The following is a 21552-nucleotide window of genomic DNA, read 5'->3' on the forward strand; positions in this document are numbered from 1 at the left end:
TATCTACACCCTCCAAATCACAGGAGGGCCTACTGCCTTGCTTCCTCAACTCTTGCTCTTAAAACCAAACAGAATGTGAAGTCAGCCTTTTTGCCTGCCCAAATTCGTAGTTAGCAAATACCCTGTTTTTGTGTGCTTAAGGTTTTTTTTTCCAAAAAAGACAATTCCAAAGAGCAATACAATGAAAAGGCATGCAAGCAAATAAATATAAAATATGTATATGCAAATATAACACTGATCTACACAGACCATCAATAGCATATTTAATAAATGTTTCAACATGATAGGATGCTCAAAAATACAGGAGGTAAAAAGACAAAAAGCATGATTTAGCTTCCTTGGATGGTGATATGGGTTGGATCAGTGTCCCCACCAAATCTCATGTTGAATTGTAATCCCCACTGTTGGAGGTGGGGCCTGGTGGGAGGTGGCTGGAATATGGCCGTGGATTTCTCATGAGTGGTTTACTGTCATCCCCTTGGTGCTGTTCTCGTGATAGTGAGTGAGTTCTCACAAGATCTGGTTGTTTGGAAGTGTTTAGCACCTCACCCTCACTCTCTGTTGCTACTCTGGTCACATGACATGCCTTCTCCCCCTTCACCTTCCACCATGATTATAAGTTCCCTGAGGCCTCCCCAGAAGCTGATGCGGCCATGCTTCCTGTACAGCCTGCAGAACCATAAGGCAATTAAGCCTTTTGTTTTACTAAATTACCCACTCTCAGGTATTGCTTTATAGCAGTGTGAGAATGGACTAATACAGATGGATTCTATGAAGAAAATGTGAGTTTTCATCCATATCACACAAAACTGAAACCTGTGGCCTCTGAGTAATAGAAACAGGTGTCTTCTAGATGTCTGCATCCATGAAAGAAAAAAAAAAAAAACTTCTGGAAGTTAATCTAGAACTTAAATCTCAAAATTCCATGAATCATAAAAATTAAAACAGGTTTTTAATAGATACCACATTGAATGGAAATATTTTATCAGAAATGATTAAAGCCTCATTTTGGAAAATACCTGAAAGTCAAAATACATTTGGCTGTTCATGAAGAGAAAGACATATAAGAGATTTATGAAGAAACAGACCAGAAATCAGACAACTTTTAAAATCTGAGTACTACATGCAGAGCTAGGCAGTGTAAGTATCTTGGAATACCAGGTTTAAATAAGACAGGGCCAGGCACGGTGGCTCACTCCTGTAATCTCAGCACTTTGGGAGGCCGAGGCGGGTGGATCACTTGAGGTCAGGAGTTCGAGACGAGCCTGGCAAACATGATGAAACCCTGTCTCTACTAAAACTACAAAAATCAGCCAGGCATGGTGGCAGGTGCCTGCAATCCCAGCTACTCTGGAGGCTGAGGCAGGAAAATTGCTTGAACCAGGGAGGTAGAAGTTGCAGTGGCTGGGATCACACCACTGCACTCCAGCCTAGGCAACAGAGTGAGACTCTGTCTCAAATAAAGTACAAAGAAAGGAGAAAGACAAACATGTAGGGGATGGGAAGTAAGTACGAAGAGGAAAGACAAAAAGGATGTGGTAACAGTTGGTTCCTCACGAGACAGTTATAAAGCTCAGATAAGGTCTTAGCACCGACCACACAGTGTAAACAATAAAAACTCTGGACAGAGTCTAATTATTTTTCCAATTGAATGTGAGGGTCTCATGGACAGAAACATAGTGGTTCATTACTCTGGATCCCTGGCACCTAGCACAGTGCCTGGCACATAAGAAGTACAATCCTGCGTCGCTTAACAATGGGAATACGTTCTGAGAAACACGACATTAGGCAATTTCGTCATCATGCAAGCATCATAGAGTGTACTTAAATCAACCTAGATGGTGTAACCTACTGCATACCTAGGCTAGATGATATAGCCTATTATTACTTCCAGGTTACACATCTGTACAGCATCTTACTATACTGAACACTGCAGGCAAGTATTTGTGTATCTAAACATAGAAAAGATACAGTAATAATACAGCAGAAAAAACGTAAAATGGTACACCTGTCCAGGGCATTTACCATGAATGGAGCTTGTAGGACTGGAAGTTGCTCTGAGTGAGTCAGTGAGAGGGTGGTGAGCCTAGGACATGAGTGTACACTTTTATACGACTGGCAGCATGGTAGGTTTGTTTACACCAGCATCACTACGAACACATGAGCAATGTGTGCTGTGACATTATGACAGCTAGGGAATAGGAATTTTTCAGTTCCATTGTAACCTTATGGGACAACTATAGAATACATGGTCCTTCATAGACCAAAACGTTGTTATGTAGTACATGACTGTATTTGAAAACAGTTCCACTCACAGGATCCACACTGATTGCAAATTGTATCAGCTAACCAATTTTTGAAGAGGACTTTTCAAAGCAAAAAGTTAGTTATGACTTCTTAAAGTTCTTTGTTATTTTCACATCTGACATTAGGGGTACAGTCAGAAGTGAGGCAGTATTAGTCACAAGAGGCAAATTAATTCACCCTGGATACACCATTTAATAAGACAGTCAAGAAAGAAAGTTTGCAGAAAAGCCACTGTCTGGTAGATACTAAAGGCAGAATGAAGACTTCTGCAGGCAAGCAAAGGAAACAGAGACACCTCAAAAACCATTCTCTCTCCTAAGTGCTGATCTCCTATAAGATCCCACAAAAGAAAAAAAATTTAATTACTAAAAATAATATAATGAGAAAGGATCAAGAAGAAAAATTGCCTTTAGCATAGACACTGCTTCTTTTTAAGTCAAGTATTTTAAGCTCCGGTTCTTTTTTTCTTAGAGATGGGGTCTCACTCTGTTGCCCAGGTGGGAGTGCAGTGGCGAGATTATAGGTCACTGTAACCCTGTAACCTCAAAATCCTGGGCTCCAGTGATCCTCCCATCTCAGCCTCCCGACTAGCTAGGACTAGAGGCATGAGCCACTGAACCCAACTAATCCTTTAATTGTTTTATTTATTTATTTATTTAGTTTTTTGAAATGGAGTCTCACTCTGTTGCCCAGGCTGGAGTGCAGTAGCACAATCTCGGCTCACTGCAACCTCTGCCTCCTGGGTTCAAGCGATTCTCCTGTCTCGGCCTCCCGAGTAGCTGGAACTACAGGCACACGTCGCCACGCCTGGCTATTTTTTGTTCTTTCTTTCTTTTTTTTCTTTTTTTTTTTTTTTTGTATTTTAGTAGAGACGCAGTTTCACTGTGTTGTCCAGACTGGTCTCAAACTCCTGAGCTCAGGCAATCCACTCGCCTCGGCCTCCCAAAGTGGGATTACAGGCGTGAGCCACTGCACCTGGCCTTTTTATTTTTTTGTAGAGACTGGATCTCACTAAGTTTCGTAGGCTGGTCTCTAACTCTTGGGCTCAAGTGATCCTCCCACCTTGGCCTCCCAAAGTGCTAGGATCACAGGCATGAGCCACTGCATCCAGCCAATGCTCAAGTTCTTTAAAAAATATATATACTTTTCTCTTCACAAGAAACTGAAGAAACAGTATCACCTGCTGACAATGATATATACAATTAAAACAAGGTGGAGCTCAGTGGCTCACGCCTATAATCCCAGCACTTTGAGAGGTCGAAGTAGAAGGATCACTTGAGGCCAGGAGTTCAAGACCAGCCTGGGCAACAAAGTGAGAACCTGTCTCTACAAAAAGTAAAATAATTAGCTGGGCATGGTGATGTGCACCTGTAATTCCACCTACTAAGGAGGCCTAGGCAGGAAGATTGCTTGAGCTCAAGAGTTCAAGGTTACAGTGAGCTGTGATTGCACCACTGCAGTAAATCCTGTGCAACAAAGTGAGACCCTGTCTTTAAAAAAAAAAAAAATTACAACCTATATCATACAGGCCAATAGATGGAATGACTGTCTGCAAAGAGCTATTTAGAACTTCACTATGAAAACCTGTGCTTCTGTTTCTGTTTGAGTTAATACAATACAGTGTCATGGCTATGAGCACAGGATCTGGAGCCTGTATGGATCCAAACCTGAGGTCCACTACCCACCTTCTTCTTCTAGAAAACAGACATATGCCCTACCTCATCAAGTAATTCTGAGTTTTTAATATTTTAATGTGTAAAATATTAATACTGATAACAGTGCTGGCAAAGGACTCTCAAAGTGTCTGTTATGATAATGATGATGATTTTTACTTCAGAAATAGCTAATTTTTAATTTTTTTTGAGACAGTCTCACTCTGTCGCCCAGGCTGGAGTGCAGTGGTGCAATCTCAACTCACTGCAACCTCTGCCTCCTGGGTTCAAACAATTCTCATGCCTCAGCCTCCCTAGCAGCTGGGATTACAAGCACGTGCCACCACGCCCAGCTAGTTTTTGTATTTTTAGTAGAGGTGGGGTTTCATCATGTTGGCCAGGCTGGTCTCGGACTCCTGACCTCAGGTGGCCCGCCCACCTTAGCCTCCCAAAGTGCTGGGATTACAGGTGTGAGCCACTACGTCCAGCCTACTATTCATTTTTATTCCATCTCAAAGATTATAAAGAGGTCTAGCTTCATAATCATTCATTATAATTATGGTCAGAACTCCGCAATTTACACAGCTATTTCATACATATTAGAAACACTAAACATTTCATAATGGTCTAATCCACCATCAAGAATGTCCTGCCTACAGTCAGTACCCTGAAGAGAACAGCACTAAAGACCTCCCAGGGTGGTGTTTCAACAATTAAACATAGGCCAGAACTTTGTCACCTTTGCCAGTGCTTGGCCTTCGATCTTCAGGAAGGTACATTTTCTCCTGGTTCATTTTCTTAAGCAGCCAACAGATGGGTTTAGACCTATCTCGGGGATGATAACAAATATATCTATTTCAAAACCCACCAAGGTCCGCAGATACGGACAATAAAGTGAAGCACAGCATCTGGGCTTTTTGTTTGTTTTATTTTTATTTTTTGTAGAGACGCAGTCTTACTTTGTTGTCCAGGCCAGTCTTGAACTCCTGGGCTAAAGAGATCCTCCTGCCTCAGTCTCCCAAAATGCTGGGGTTACAGGTGTGGGCCACTGTGCCCAGACAAAGCACAGCATTTTGATTTCTGTAATCTCAGCACTTTGGGAGGCCGAGGTGGGTGGATCACGAGGTCAGGAGATTGAGACCATCCTGGCTAGCACGGTGAAACACCGTCTCTACTAAAAAATACAAAAAATTAGCCAGGCATGGTGGTGGGAGCCTGTAGTCCCAGCTACTCGGGAGGCTGAGGCAGGAGAATGGCATGAACCTGGGAGGCAGAGCTTGCAGTGAGCCGAGATCGTGCCACTGTGCTCCAGCCTGGGCAACAGAGTGAGACTCTGTCTCAAAAAAAAAAAAAAAAAAAAAACTTGGTAAATGTTTCCAAGGCATTATCCTAAAATGTTTGCTTTCTCTGACACTTTTCTTTTCTTACTTTTGTCTCTTTCCCCAAAGCTCAGCCTAACTGCCACCACCCCTGCCACCTCACTTCCCTCTTTCCGTTTACTCTGAAGCCAGTTCCCCTAAATTCCTCCTGGTAGAATGGATAACTGGGGAGATTCCCTGGCATTGAGTGTCACTCGCAAGACTCGTGTCCCACAGGTACCTGAAAGGTTCTCAGTGCTCTATTCTAACATTAAAGTGCTCTATCCCCATGTGGAAGGAAATGTACTGTGATTTTATGTGTAAACCCCTTAGCCCTATACAGTATACAATTAATTTTTGCAATGGCGTAAACTTAAAAAATCTACTACTTTGGAACCCCACTAAGCCAAGATGCAACTTCGTGTCTCCTACTGTGGTTTTTTTCTATTTCTGTTTTACATTTAAATTGGACCATTCCAAGTATAAGCGGAAGTCACTTTCTGCTGCTACTAGTTAGTCCCCAGGGATATAAGTTCTGTGGGCAAGGGGGTTGGAATTAGGCAGAGGGGCACTTAGGAAAGTTGACAAAGTTGATAAATAAAGTTGATAATAAAAAAAGTTGATAAATAAAAATCAAACATGTTGATAAATAAAACATGTTGATAAAAATCAAACATGTTGATAAATAAAAATAAAACATGTTGATTCAATGAATAATCCTCTAAGCTGTCCACAGAACACCACTTCCCTTTAGAGCACAGGATAAGGTTGCTATGGCTACCAAGTTCAAAGATCTCATCCTTGCAATCCTTATCAAACGCTAATCCCTAGAACACATGTGTTAGAAAAGCATCATAGAATTCTGGGAAATAAATATTTTAAAATTAATAGTTATTGTTATTGTTGTTGTTCTAAATATGACGGTCCTTCCAGGTATACCTCAAGTACACCTGGAGTCAGAGTGAAGACATTCATTCCCTGATTCTGGACCAGCCACCAACTAGCTCTGTGACAAGCACACCATGGGATGCAATCATTGTCTGGTATGAACCGAACATCAGACGATTCATCTAGTCCCTGAGGGGCTAAGCTTTCTAACTAGGAAAATCAGAAGATCGTATTAATGATCCATAAGATTCTAACTCAAAAATTCCTATAAATGTTTCTAATGGGTTTTTTTTTTTCCAACTTTTAAGTTCAGGGATACCTGTGCAGGATGTGCAGGTTTGTTACATAGGCAAACGTGTGCCATGGTGATTTGCTGCACAGACCATCCTATCACCTAGATATTAAGCCCAGCATTCATTAGTTATTCTTCTGATGCTCTCCCTCTCCCCACCCCCACACCCCACAACTGTTGGCTGTTATTCTGCATGCTTCAAGTCTACTATCTCATTTAATCTTCGCAACAACCCTCAATGTGCTACTGAGAAAACTCACACAAAGTTAATGGCCCCAAAACCCTCAGCTGTAGGGCAGCTCCATTAGTCAAACTGAGGTGCTTAGGCTGCATGCAGTTGCCTCTCAAGATCTCATTTTTGTACAGGAGAAAATCTGAATTAAGCCCCACTGTGTGCTGTTCCCCCCAACCATGTGTCCATGTGTTCTCATCATTCGGCTCCCACTTATAAGTGAAAACATGCAATATTTGGTTTTCTGTTCCTGCATTAGTTTGCCGAGGATAATGGTTTGTAGCTCCATCCATGTCCCTGCAAAGGACATGATTTCATTCATTTTTATGGCTGCATAGTATTCCATGGTGTATATGTACCACATTTTCTTTATCCAGTCTATCCAGTCAACCTAAATGGGCATTTAGGTTGATTCCATGTGTCTGTTATTGTGAATAGTGCTGCAATGAACATATGCATGCATGTATCTCTAAAATCACTTATATTCCTTTGGGGATAGACCCAGTAATGGGATTGCTGGGTCAAACGGTACTTTTGCTTCTAGGTCTTTGAGGAATCACCACACTATCTTCCACAATGGTTGAACTATTTTACACTCCTACCAACAGTGTAAAAGTGCTCCTTTTTCTCCACAATCTTGCCAGCATCTGTTGTTTTTTTAACTTTTTAATAATAGCCATTCTGACTGGTATGAGATGCTATCTCATTGTGGTTTCGATGTGCATTTCTCGAAAGATCAGTGATGTTGAGCTTTTTTTTCATATGTTTATTGACCATATAATAGAAGCAGCAAGGCTATCCCACCAAACATCCACTCCTCCTCAAAGTTCAGCTCACCAGAACATACACAGGTGTCTAGTAGGTACTGGGGATTTGCCGGGGGTTGGATTAAAGAAATAAAACAATAGTAATTTCCCCACAAGAACCGGAAAAAGGCAAGCCCTGAATCTTTCCCTCCTTTCGGTGATCACTGCAATTTGCTTCTGCCAGCCTACTGCACCCATGACATGTCTGTCTTCTGCCACAAGGATATGTCATCTCCATTACTAGCCTGGCTCTTCTCTGAAGAGAAGACCCTTATCCAGTAGACCTTCGCTTTGCCCAGAGAGCAGACACTTTCATGGGCTCTTTTCAACAAACCCTGATAGCTCTTGATGTCCTCCTACTTGCTCCGATTTCCCCTTCCTTCCTTTTCCCAACCACTTCCACTCACCCTTGCCCTCATTACTTGCCGTTTTCCCCTCCCTCAGCCCTGCTATGTTCCCTTATTGGCTCACCCCTGCCATCTCCTGAGGGCCTACCCAGTGGGGACTCTTGGGCCCCTCAGACAGCTCGCTAACCCCTTTCTTGCTCCAATAAACACCACAGCTCTGTGTCACTCATATCCTACTCTCTGACCCTCATAGAATGAGCTGCTCTAATTTTTGGCACTAAGCTCAAGACTTGTCTACACTTGATGAACCTGACAACAAAATCCCACTTTGAGCTGCCCTTAACCTCATGAGAATTGCTGGACTTTAAATATGAATTTCTAGCTTTTAAATTTGACACCATCTCTCTATTTTACCACTTAGCAAATACCAATTACTTGATACTTTTGATGTTTTACATTCAGAGACATACAATGTATCCATGGGCAAGTGCATTTAATGAAAACTTTCATTTAATAAATGGCATCTCTTACATAAACTTGCAACATGTTTTCCAATTGGAGACCTAGAAAGGCTTCATTAGAACTTAAAATTTAAGAATTAAAGAAAGTGAAATGACCAGGAACCAGTTTGATTTAGCCTAAGCTGAGTTTAATGAGACATATAATTAAAATAGAAATACTAGCAAATGATTACCTTGAGCCAATCAGTTTCAGGCAGTGCTAATAGCAGGTTAAAAATAGAAACAGGATGATTTCATCTTGCCTACTTCTCAGCTGCCAAAGTACTTGCCTGTTGAGGGCATTTCCCATCTTGTGGCTGCAGTGGGGAGAGATGAATTATGAATGACAATCTGGCCACAACTTCGACTGTTATGGTGACTCCCGGCTCCCCAGGTTCCACACTAAGATGAGGAAGCCCAGGCCACCTCTGGATGGCCAGAGCATCTCAGAAAGGATAAAGCCACCACAGGTGGAGGAGGAAACGCCACACCCTGGCCCATTTCACCTGCCCAGGGTGAGACCTTTCCTTTCTCAGATTTCTTTTCTTTCTCCTCCTAGTACCATCTCCCTTCTGCCTTCTTCTTCCCCTCCCCTTTCCACCCCCACTTGATTCTATTTTCTCCTGCTGGCCTTTGCGTCCATCTGTTTTCTTCTTTCTTGAACTCCAATATGGATGGAAAGTAGTCACAGACTCATTCAATTAAATAAAAATTCCCAGAGAGCCTCTCTCTGACTTCAGGGACTGTGCTACACCGTACTGTGCTTACAAAAATGGCAGAAGCTTTGCTATCCACCTTCTAGAGAAAGAAGTAAAACAAGCACAGCAGACCACTTACACATAAGGCGGCCTCGGTGCCCACGCGTGTGAAACACACACCCTGTGGGTGTCCAAAGGGGAGGGTGCACGCCTGCATGGAGACCAGATGACGAGGGAGGGATCGTTCTAAGTGGAGACTGTGTTTCCCAATATACAGCACTATGAGAGGGCAGGGTATATATGTTTATAATTTAGTGCCTCTGAATAATGAGAGATTAGTTTACATCTATAGTAAATTTAAGGAAGGGCTACCAGCACACAGAAATTCTCATAGACAACACTATGGGATACAAGAGCCTGGGCTCTAGAGTCGGAACAATTATGGTTTAAATCCCTGCTCATCTACAAAGATCACAGGGTAACCTATGTAGACGCCTGGGTTACCCTGGATAAATTGCTCAAATTCCTTGGTTATAAAATAGGCGTATAATGCCTATTTCCAGAGTTGTTAGGAGAATCTGAGTAATGCATGGAAAGTATTTGACATTGTCTTAGTCCATTCAGGCTGCTATAACAAAATACCTTATACTAGGTAATTTATAAACAACAGACATGTATTGCTCATGGATCCAGAGGCTGGGAAGTCCAAGAGCAAGCAGATTGGTGTCTGGGTGAGGACCCATTCCTCATAAACGGCACCTTCTATGTGTCCTTACACAGCAGAACGGCCAAACAAGCTCCCTCCAGTCTCTTATAAAAACACAAATCCCACACCAAAGGCCCACCTCTTAATAATATTGCATTAGGAATTAGGTTTCAACATATGAATTTTGGAAGGACACAAACATTCAGACCATAGCAACATCTAACATACTGCTAATCTTCCTCCTGAGTCCATACATAATTAAGGACCTCTCATTTCTGGAATATTGGGAAGAGACCTTCCTCTATTCTCTCCCTCAGTCTGCCCAAGGGAAGGGAATGAGTGACTCTGAGAGACCCTTTCTCCCAAGCGAGCAATGCGTTGGGTCTGTTCTCTGGCCTCTTTCCTAAGCTGCCAGCCCACAGACTGCCCCTTGCCCCTTCCTCCTGCCCCCAGTGAGCCAAACCCCTGTGACACCGTGCAGCTGCTCCAACCATGGCAGGGGTAAATCAGAACCATTCAGGTTGCAGGAGCTTCTCCCTTAACTCAGGTCCATATTGACACCTCCATTTTAGCTTTCTCCACATCAAAGTTGATATCTGGAACTCTGGCTGACACCTGTGTGTGTTTTCCGATTGACTGTCAACTCATAGGATGGGGTGACAATGGAACCCTCAAACCCCAACCATTATTAAAACTATGGGAGATGACAGGGAATTTTTCACAGATAGAACAGTTTCAGAAAACACAATGGAAAGGATTGGCAGTACATGCGTAAAAAGGACAAGTAATATAAAGTGCTCTTCAGACAGAGAAGCTCCCCAGCCTGATCTCCTACTCCTCTCCAGAGAGGCCAACCTGTAGCCACAGAGAACTCCCTGTCCTCTGCGTCACCTTCCCTTTATGACTCCCTCACTCAAGGCACCTGGCAGGCTGCCCTGTCCTCCAGGCTGGAAAGTAACTAAAATAAACTGTAACATAATCCATGGTATGATCTACCTGGAAAAAAAAATGTGTTTACAGAAAGGAGAAGTCTGCAAGGATTCTACTAAAACAAACCAAAAAATAAGTTTACTAAGACTACGTGAGGATATCCCCAGCCCTCTATAGGTGAGCAGGTGCCACAACCAGCTGAGCCAGGTACAGCCACATGACACACCTGGGTCCAGCTGACCAGCTTGGCTCAACCACCATGACTGTGATGCTCACCCACTAACTCCCTTTGCTTCTGATTATACTTTGAATTTGCCAGGAAAGTCTCCTAGACAGGATATAAAAGCAATGGCTATCCAACATCAGTATTTTCATCCTGTTTATTAGCTGTGTAAGTCAAAGGAAATGGATAAAATGGCATTCCGTCTGGTTGGTATCCATCTCTAAGCCCTGCCAAGTGTAAGTCCACCAACAAAAATCAGATTACTTAGCAAAGCTAAGAACAGTACCCAGAACAGTTGTGACTGCACAAAAGTATTGCTTCTGGCAAAACCCTGCCCAAAAGGCTTGCCAGCCCCAAAATGCCATTGATATCTCTTTGTATTAGTCTGTTTTTACACTGCTGATAAGGATATACCCGGGACTGGGAAGACAAAGAGGCTGAATTGGACTTACAGCTCCACATGGCTGGGGAGGCCTCCGAATCATGGCAGGAGGCGAAAGGCACTTCTTACATGGTGGCAGCAAGAGAAAAATGAGGAAGAAGTAAAAGTGGAAACCCCCAATAAACCCATCAGATCTCGTGAGACTTATTCACTATCATGAGAATAGCATAGGAAAGACTGGCCCCCATGATTCAATTATCTCCCCCTGTGTCCCTCACATAACACGTGGGAATTCTGGGAAACACAATTCAAGTTGAGATTTGGTGGGTGGGGACACAGCCAAACCATGTTACTCTTCCATTTAAATTTAACAGTATTTTAGCAATGCATGGAGTCTTTGGACAGGAACTCAAAGCAAGAGGGGCAGGAAGAGGCAGGGACCTGCATCAGGCCCACCCATGAGGGGAGGGTATGTAGGGAACCACCCAGGTGCCAGCGCTGATGTGGAAGTCCAGCCTGGCTGGCAAAGCTAGTACCAAGGTTGGTAAAACCCCTAGTCCCCATGCAGATGGGGTTGTTGAGGGGGGACAGGTGGAGGACGGGACACTAAGGTAATGTCATGTCACAGCAGGTGGACAGAGAACAGTGGGTGATTATCTAGTGTAGCCCACACTGGCAGACAGGTGGGCAAGGGATGGACAATGACCCTTGGGAGTGGATCCTAGTCACTAAGCCAAGGTTCAGACTACACCTCAATCCCTTGAAGGATGACAAGCCCCTGTGTGTCTATAAGCCCCAAATTTTGTGGTGAGCAGTTAGCGTGTCTCCCCACAACCATCCTCCACCAAATGAACCATGGAGGACACAAATCTAGCTGTGTCTCTCCCAGGCTGAAAGCCCTTTAGGTACACCCTCATTCCCTACAGAATGGAACCCTGCCATCATCTTACCATTCTCCCTCTACTCCCTACCTCTCTCCCCCTTTTAGGAAAGCTTCCCTCATCCTTACCCTCCTGCTCCCAACCCCTGAGCACATACACATGCTGGGCTAGATGTCTGCCTCGAACTACCTCTGTACCACCTCTATACTACCTATATGTACCTAACATTATAACTGCAGAGTGTGTGTGTGTGTGTGTGTGTGTGTGTGTGTGTGTGTGTGTGTATTTTAGCTAAATTTGAGTTCTCTGAAGATAAGGACAAGTTTTATTCATCTGTGTAAGGGCAGGCATAGTGGCTCACATCCATAATCAGCACTTTGGGAGGCTGAGGTGAGAGGATCGCTTGAGGCAAGGAGTTCAAGATCAGCCTGGGTAACATAGTGAGACCCCATCTCTACAAAAAAAAAAATTTAATTAGCTGGGCACAGTGACACATGCCTCAAGTATCAGCTACTCAGGAGGGTGAGGTGGGAGGATTGCTTGAGCCCAGGGGTTTGAGGCTACAGTGAGCTATGATCACACCACTGCATTCCAACCTGGGTGACAGTGACAGAGCAAGACTCTGACAATCAATCAATCAATCAATAGCAAATGTGATGGTTAATTTCATATGCCAACTTGGCTAGGCCAAAGTACCCAGATATTTGGTCAAACATTATTCTAGATGTTTCTGTGGAGGTATTTTTAGATTAAATTAATATTTAAATCAGAAGAATTTAAGTAAGGCAGGTTACCATGCATAATATTGGGGGACCTCATCCAATCAGTTGAAGGCCTTAATAGAAAAAGACTGACCTCTCTGGAAGAAAAGGGAATTCTGACAGCAGACTGCCTTTGAACTTGAACTGCAAATCTTTCCTGGATCTCCAGACTTTAGACTTGTCAAGCCTCCATAATCTTTCGCTCTCTCCACACTTACATACAAATACACACATACACACCTGGTTGGTTCTGTTTTGTGTGGAGAACGCTGGCTAATATCTTAAGCCTAGCACCCATGACAGTGTCCAACATATGGCAACAAAAATTTATTTTATTCTCTAGGGTCCAAGCACTTTCCATATTTTTTCATCCCACCTCTTAACCAACCTATAAGACAAGTATTACTACCTCCACTTAACAGATGAAAAGACTAAAACACAGGGGAAGGTTTGGTAACTTGCTCAAGGCCTCATAGGTAGTTAATATCAATTCTACCTGCTGTCTCCCATCAATACATGATTTGGGGCTCATGCCTCTAATCCCGATGCTTTGGGAGGCTGAGGTGGGAGGATCACTTGAGGCTAGGAGTTCAAGACCAGCCTAAGCAACAGAGCAAGACCTTGCCTCTAAAAAAAATACAAAATATTAGCCCAGCATGGTGGTGTACACCTGTAGTCCTGGCTACTCGGGAGGTTGAGGCTGGATGATCGCTTGAGCCTAGGAGTTTGAGGCTGCAGTAAGCTATGATAGTGCCACTGTACTCCAGCATGGGTCACAGTGAGACTGTATCAATCAATCAATCAGCCAGTCAATGATTTGGGAGGAAAACAATGGGAGTAAGGGGGCTGAATTTTGCTGAAAGCCAAAGTCTTGCTTATATGCAATATGTAGGAACAAAGAAAGCAGCACAAGGAGGCAGTGTCTTCACCTGCTTATGTGCATCATCTCCAACAATGCTTCTGGCATATCTATTGACTGGGTCCTCTCTCTCCACTCTACAGCCCCAGCACTTAAAAACCCATGTGCCCCGGGTGTTGTCACCTTTCCTGGAGCCCAGGGTGAGGGAATCAAAACCAGAAAGAGAAATGAGAGTGTGTGAGATCTTATGTAGAATGGAGAAGAAACTGTTGCCTTGTACCAAGTTGACTAGCAAGCTCTTCCCTGGGGCTAGTAGGTCTCTGAATCTGGAGGGTCCCCAACAAGGCCAGCCTGAAATGTCGCCACTTTGGGGCAGAGTCCTGGGGGAGGCTTTCAAGAAGTAGCACATATGTGAATATTTGATCAAAGGTACGTCTGTGGCAATGTAAAGAGCTAAAAACTGTATCTGGGTCTGGGACTTAAGACAACTACGTGAGAGAGACAACGTGTACTTCTGAAAGTAAATAAACTAACCAGAAATTCAGAGGAAAAGCCACAGAGACTTGGGTCAGGCTCAGTGATCAATTTCTAGTTAATTTAACAGGTTCTACACTCTGACATGGAGAAAGCAAAGCATAAGCTGTGGGCATCTGAGCCTTTCAGCTTTAAGCAAAACCTACAGCCTATAAACGCGGTTAATGAAACAAATTTACCAAGTTAGGTGGAAATGTTTATTGCAAAGTTAAACATATTGGGATAAAAATAACCTTTTATGTTTATTCCTCTAAAACATCTTTGACTACCATGACTTGCTCGTTCCGATATTAAAGTCCTCCCAAAGACATGAGACAGGATTCCTAAACTGCCTGGAATGTCTAAACGCCAACCAACAACTCCACTGGCACTAAATGAATTCAGATGTCTAGCCTTCTTACTGTGCCACATTTACTGATTCTGAAGGATGAGTAAAGTAGCAAGCATGCCATCTTGGAAAGAGCAGGGAATTTGGTGCCAATCAGTTTTGCCTTGGGCAAGGAATCTAATCTCGAGTCTAGGTCTCATCTGTAAAGTGAGGGAGGGAAAAGGATTATTATTAGGATAATTCTTAAAATTCCATAACAAGATACATACAACACATCCTGCACAAGCATCTAAATGGCCCCTCCACATGCAACTAATGCACACGGTGGGTGTTCATGGGGAGTGTGCCCCAGGGCAAGTCTCTGCTGTGGTTTCAGAGAGTTCACCTTCTCCTTCCCACTTTCCCACTGAAAATAGTTTCAAATTCTAGTTTTACAAATTTAAAATCATCTACAAAACCAGAAAAGATTCAGCTATCTCAATTTTCAACAAAGAAGAGAAGGAGGAAAAGAGAGTCACATCACTAAGTGGTAGACCCTGGATTCATTAATATGAAAGAATAAGTCAAAAAATGAATAATGCCTATGGTCAGGTCAAGAAGGGAAAGAGACTGGTGGTGCACACCTGTAATACCAGCACTTTGGGAGGCCAAGGCAGGAGGATCACTTGAGGCCAGGAGTTTGAGACCAGCCTGGGCAACAGGGTGAAACCCCATCTCTACAAAGAATACAAAAATTAGCTGAGTGTGGTGGCAAATGCCTGCAATCCCAGCTACATGGGAGGCTGAGGTGGGAGGATTGCTTGACCCCAGGAGGTCAAGGCTGCAGTGAGCCAAGATTGCACCACTGCACTAAGTGACAGAGCAAGACCTTGTCTCAAAAAAAAAGGAGAAGAAGTGTAAGAGAGCACAGGTTTTCTACCTACGTTTAAAAATAAAGTTACAGCACTATATGGATCATGTGTAAGAGGCAACTCTACGAACTACAAGGGCATCTAACGAGAAGGATTAGAGGGTATTCAGAGATGCCTCAGTCTTTGTAGAGACAAGAAACTGTAGGCTAAGAATGCTAAATAACACAATGCATACACACACATAAAAGCTGGCTTGCCCTTAGAAATAGCAAGTTGCCTAATCATCATGGGAGACATGAAATTCCCATGTGAGCAAAAATTTAGAACGAGTCCCTAAAGGAGTAAATGCTCAGACAAACCATACCATACACAGCATACTTACACCCTAGAAAATGCTGCTTCCTCCTGAAGACCCTCAGCACATTCCAGGTAGTTCTGTTACAGTCTCACCAATGCACCACAATGTAGTAATTTCTCATTCTGAGGTATTACCTGGCATTCTTTGTCTCACGACCAAGAGAATTAAGGAGTGTGGACACAAAGGGTGAGGTTGGAGCGAAAGTTTAATAAGCAAAAGAAGAAAGCTCTCTGCCGCAGAAAGAGGGCCCAGAAGAGGGTTGCCATTTTTACAGTTGAATGCAAAGCCTTTTATAAGAAACTGATGAGGGCTGGGTGTCTCATTTGCATAAGGTGTGAATTTCTGGTAGCTCCATGCCCTCCTCCTAATGCACATGCAGGCCCTTAGCTTGAGTTACTCCATATTGCTTTGTTCCCCTTACTGCATATGTATCAGGGGATGGAACTTTCCATTATGGGTATGTCTGGGCCAGTCACGTGTGTAGTCTTTCTTATCTGGGCGGCTGTGGGCATGTCTTAGGCAAGCCCCCTGTGCAAGTTCCCTTATCTGTGCCTGCAGGTTGTTCTTTTGTTTGAAAGAACTCAACCAAGGACCCATCCTAAATGCATACCTGACTAGTTTCTTCCTTTCCCACCTCTCAGTTCCTGAGGGGTAGATTCCTTCTTTATATTCCCTCAGAGTCTTGGAATTCTTAGAAAATTCCAACTAAGAAAGATCACACACAGAGCCCAGGAACCCATGTGTTTAAGAGCTGCCCAGAAGATCCTGATGGTGATCACCTTTTCAGAATCAGTGCTGTAAACCATGGACATTTTGCACCCCCTAAGAATGCCTTAGGTCCTTAGGACATTTTGAGACTCATCTACCATTTGATCATTTCCATCTACCTGGCTCCTTCTGAAGGATAAATTGGGATAAATTAATTTTCATATTTTCACTTACTCTTCAGTTGAGTAAAAAACATTTTGAAATACACATAGATTGTGGAATGGCTCAATCGAGCTAAGTACCATATGTATTACCTCACACACATCATTTATTTGTGGTGAAAACACTTAAAATCTACTTTCTAAGTAATTTTTTTTAAGAGACAGGGTCTCACTATGTTGCCCAGGCTGGAGTGCAGTGGCTATTCACAGGTGCGATCATAGCACACTACAGCCTTGAACTCCTGGGCCCAAGTGATCATCCTGCTTCAGCTTCCCAAATAGCTGGGATTACAGACATGCACCACTATACTCAGGTAGCAATTTTCAAGAATACAACACATTATTATTTTACCTATCATCACCATGTTGTACAATAGATCACTTGAACTTATTCTTTCTAACTGAAATTTATACCCTTTGAGCAACATATCCCTACCCACCTTCCCAACCCTAGCTCCTGGTAACCATCACTCTACTCTCTGCTTCTATGAGATCAACTTTTTAAGACTCCACTTCCAAGTGAGATCACATGGCATTTGTCTACCTGTGTCTGGCTTATTTCACTTAGCATAATGTCCCCCAGGTTCATCCATGTTGTACTAAAGGGCAGGATTTTCTTCTTTGTAAAGCTAAGTAGTATTCCACTATTTATATATTACATTTCCTTCATTTATCTGTTGATGGACACTAAGGTTGATTCTATATCCTGGCTATTGTGAAAGCTCTAAGTTTTTTTTTTTTAATTTTTTCTTTTTTACCTTTTTCGAGAGAGTCTCACTCTGTCACCCAGGCTGCAGTGCAGTGACGCGATCTCGGCTCACTGCAACCTCCGCCTCCTGGGTTCAAGCGATTCTCCTGCCTCAGCCTCCCAAGTTGCTGGGACTACAGGCACCCGCCACCATGCCTGGCTAATTTTTGTATTTTTAGTAGAGACGGAGTTCCACTATGTTGGCCAGGCTGGTCTTGATCTCCTGACCTCATGATTCACCCACCTTGGCCTCCCAAAGTTCTGGGATTACAGGCATGAGCCACTGTACCTGGCCTCTCTAAGTTTTTAAATATGAAAATACTATGCTTGTTTAAAAAATATAAATGTAAATATCAAAAAGTAAAAGTCTTCTTCACCCTCCCCAGTAAGCCAGGTGATTGAGAGAGTCACGGCCAACATAACCTCTGTCTTTATTTTAATGACTGCCATTTCAGAACTACATAGATAGGAAGATAAAGTATTTTTACGTTTTAAATTTAATGGGACATGAGGTCATAATACACACTGCTCTACCACTTGTTCTTTTCACTCAGTATGATTAATACTTTTCAATGTGGCCTCATTTTCTATAATACTTGCATGTAATTCCATAGCTTGAGTATACCATAATTAAATCTATTCCTCTACTGCTTCACATTTAGGAATCTTTCTATCTTTAAGTGCCCACTGAGAAAGGCCACTACTTAAACCACTTACTTATTTGTCAATTAATAGTGAAACAAGAATCGTTGTAGACGATTCTGGATAAAAAGCAGAACTTCGGGCAGATAGGTAGGGATATCAGGCAGCCAGGAAGTAGTTTCTGTCAATGGCAGTCATCACCAGACAGCCTCTGCCTGACCACCACCAGGGACAGGGGACTCATCAACTCCAGCAGTGATCAGAATTGATCTACACAAATCTCATTAATAAGGAACTCTACTTTATGATGAGTTGAAACCTACCTTCCTAAAGTTTCCATCCATTAGGCTTAATTCTGCTAAGGACACAGAATAATTATTCTCCTCAAACAGCCAATAATTGCTATCATATCTGCTGTGGTTTGAATATGTCCCTCAAAAGTTCATGTGTTGGAAACTTAATCCCCAGTGCAACAGTGTATGAGGGCAGAATGGATTAATGTCATTACTGTAAAATCCAGGTTAGTTATCTCGAAAACAGGTTGCTATAAAGCAAGTCTGGCCCCTGGTGCCTCTCTGTCTCACACACTCTCTTCCACCTTCTAATTTCCACCCTGGGATGACCCCTTGCCAAAATGCTGGCACCATGCTCTTGAACTTCCCAGCCTCTAGAACTGTGAACCCAATAAACATCTATTGTTTACAATTTACCCAGGCCATAGCATTGTGCTATAGCAGCAGAAAAAGACTAAGACAATATTATATTGAAGGCTTTCTCTACTTTAACATCCCCCGCTTCCTCCAACAATGTCTCCTCATAAGAAATAGGTTCAAGGCCACACTTTCATGCTCACTTTCCTTTGGCTACACCTCAGTTTGCCAGTGTCCCTCCTAAAAGTCAACACCCAGCTTTAAGCCACTGAACACTTGGGAAAGTTATGACTTGACCAGCACAGAGTGGACCACTGTGGCCACCTGCCTGCCACAGTATCACCTGCTGCAGACGGAACAGCAAAATAAGTCCCCTGGGTCATTTCACCACATTGGACAAGCCCAACAGGGCAATTGCAGAGATGAGATGACCCATGTATTTAGCTCGATATAATAATATAGGAAGCACTCAATTTTAAAAGGCATATTTATAGCTTTTATAGCTATATTATTATAGTACTAATAAAGCTATATTATTATAGTACTAATAAAGTACTATAACTGGAAGTTGAAGGTAGAAATACTCCCATATGATAGAACAAATAAGGGTACCTATGGCCCATACCTTTTCAGGAGTTATGCATATTTTCCTTTACATTGGAAGAGACAGAAAGAAGTTATGTCTTTTACATGTCCAACCAGTTGGAAAATAAGTAAACATTGTGGCTCAGCATCTGTTTTAGAAGACAACTAATTCTTTTTTTTAATTCCCACAGATGAAGCCACTCAAGTGACTAAGAATACACCCAAACTAACAACCTCCCATTCCACTGATAAGAACTAACGTTTACCTGATAAAAAGTCATTCCTCTGCAAGGTTCTTTCACACTTCCTGGGTACACTAAACTTATTTGCACTTCAGATTAGATTTCCACCCTCCCATTTCACAACAGTCAAAAATTTTTTTCTTTCCATCTGTCATCTATTTCTCACTTATTGCCTCCTTCTGCCTCATCTTTTCTGCCCTAAAGTAACTGAAGTTACTTTATCATCCCCTTGTTATCCTCCAAGTTGAGTCTCTTCTTTCTCTTCCAGCTACTAACTAAAAACCAAATTTTCCTTCCAAACACCACCCACACCCTCCTCACTGCCCAGGCATCCTATCTATTCATTAAGAGAGTCCCAAGAACACATTTAAGACCAAGACATTTCAGTGGAGTCTGACAATTGTCCAACTTAGACCATCAGAAATAAAGTCCTACAAGACAGAAAATGTGTATTTCTGACATTCAGTGCTGTAACAATGAAGCCTTTTCTCTACCGGCTTCAAAAATGTGATGGGGCTGGCAATGGGAAATAACAGGAAACAACGCCTATCTGTTGCCTAAAGAGCGCACTAAAACCTTTCCCACGCTTCCCCAACCTCATCTGATATTCATAACAACCCCTTCATGTAGGTATGATTAGCTCATTTTGCAGATAAGGAATCAGGCTCCAAAAATTTAAGTATTTTGCCCAAGGTCACACGCTTAATAAATACTGGCTCCAGGCCTAGATCCCAGCTCTTCCTAGTCCTATGCCAGTGCTTTTCCCATTACCATAGCAAGGTGAGCTCACAGGACACACTTCAGGAGGAAACCCAAACATCAATTACACAACCTGGATCTGAAGCTTTGTCTACTTTTATTCAGCAGCTGGTATGCTATAATTTCTTTCTCTTTTTTTTTTTTTTTTGAGACGGAGTCTCGCTCTGTCGCTCAGGCTGGAGTGCAGTGGCGAGATCTCGGCTCACTGCAAGCTCCGTCTCCCGGGTTCACGCCATTCTCCTGCCTCAGCCTCCAGAGTAGCTGGGACTACAGGTGCCCGCCACCGCGCCCGGCTAATTTTTTTGTATTTTTAGTAGAGACGGGGTTTCACCGTGTTAGCCAGGATGGTCTCGATCTCCTGACCTCCTGATCCGCCCGCCTAGGCCTCCCAAAGTGCTGGGATTACAGGCATGAGCCACCGCGCCCGGCCTATAATTTCTTATAAGCAGATTTTTGCATGGATTCTTCTGGCTTAAACAAGATATGCTTAGTATGATTCTGTAATAAGAAGAGACTGAATCCGGTACCTGAGAGGCAGAATAGTATTTCCAAGGTCGGAACTTAATGAGAGACTACCTTGGTGTGAGCCACTGCGCCCAGCCAATCCTTTGTATCTTTACTGAAAATGAATTAGAATACATGCAAAGATCTGAATAAAGCTAAATGTAAAAAATAAATAAATCTAATCACAAACATATAACAGTGTAACTGCATATGACCTTTCCATTCTTCTGACTATGAAATTCTCTAAATGGACGGCCTCAATGTCTATTTCTGACAATATTATAAGCTCAATGTTTACATAAATTGCACAACCAGTGATCCTAAAAAAAAAAGCACGCATTTTTAAACAAACTGCATTTTTAGAATAGTTTTAAATTTACAGAAAAATTATTAGAATAACACAGAGTTCCCATATATTCTGCAACCAGTTTCCTCTATTATTAACATCTTCCATTAGTATGGTATATTTGTCACAGTTAATGCACCGATGGTGATATATTAACTTTATTCAGATTTCCTTAGTTTTTACCTAATTCCAGGATTCCATCCAGGTCACCACATTGCATTTACATGTCACATCTCCTTAGGCTTCTTTGGCTG

General features: G+C 42.7%; 1 protein-coding gene across 3 annotated transcripts in view; it reads right to left on the minus strand.

Annotated features, from left to right (window-relative positions):
* The window catches only part of MBOAT1 (membrane bound O-acyltransferase domain containing 1), a 111454-nt gene that overhangs the window by 71316 nt on the left and 18586 nt on the right, over nucleotides 1–21552 (minus strand). Inside the window, exon 1 of one of the 3 annotated variants that reach the window (XM_063812803.1) lies at nucleotides 8577–8699. The exons of the other annotated variants lie outside the window; for them this stretch is intronic. The gene's annotated coding sequence lies outside the window, so the exon portion shown is untranslated. Of the gene's footprint in view, nucleotides 1–8576; nucleotides 8700–21552 lie in introns of those variants that run through there. 3 annotated transcript variants of the gene reach the window in all.

The sequence above is a fragment of the Pan troglodytes genome, chromosome 5 (assembly GCF_028858775.2).
Source record: "Pan troglodytes isolate AG18354 chromosome 5, NHGRI_mPanTro3-v2.0_pri, whole genome shotgun sequence".
In the NCBI taxonomy this organism is placed as follows: domain Eukaryota; kingdom Metazoa; phylum Chordata; class Mammalia; order Primates; family Hominidae; genus Pan; species Pan troglodytes.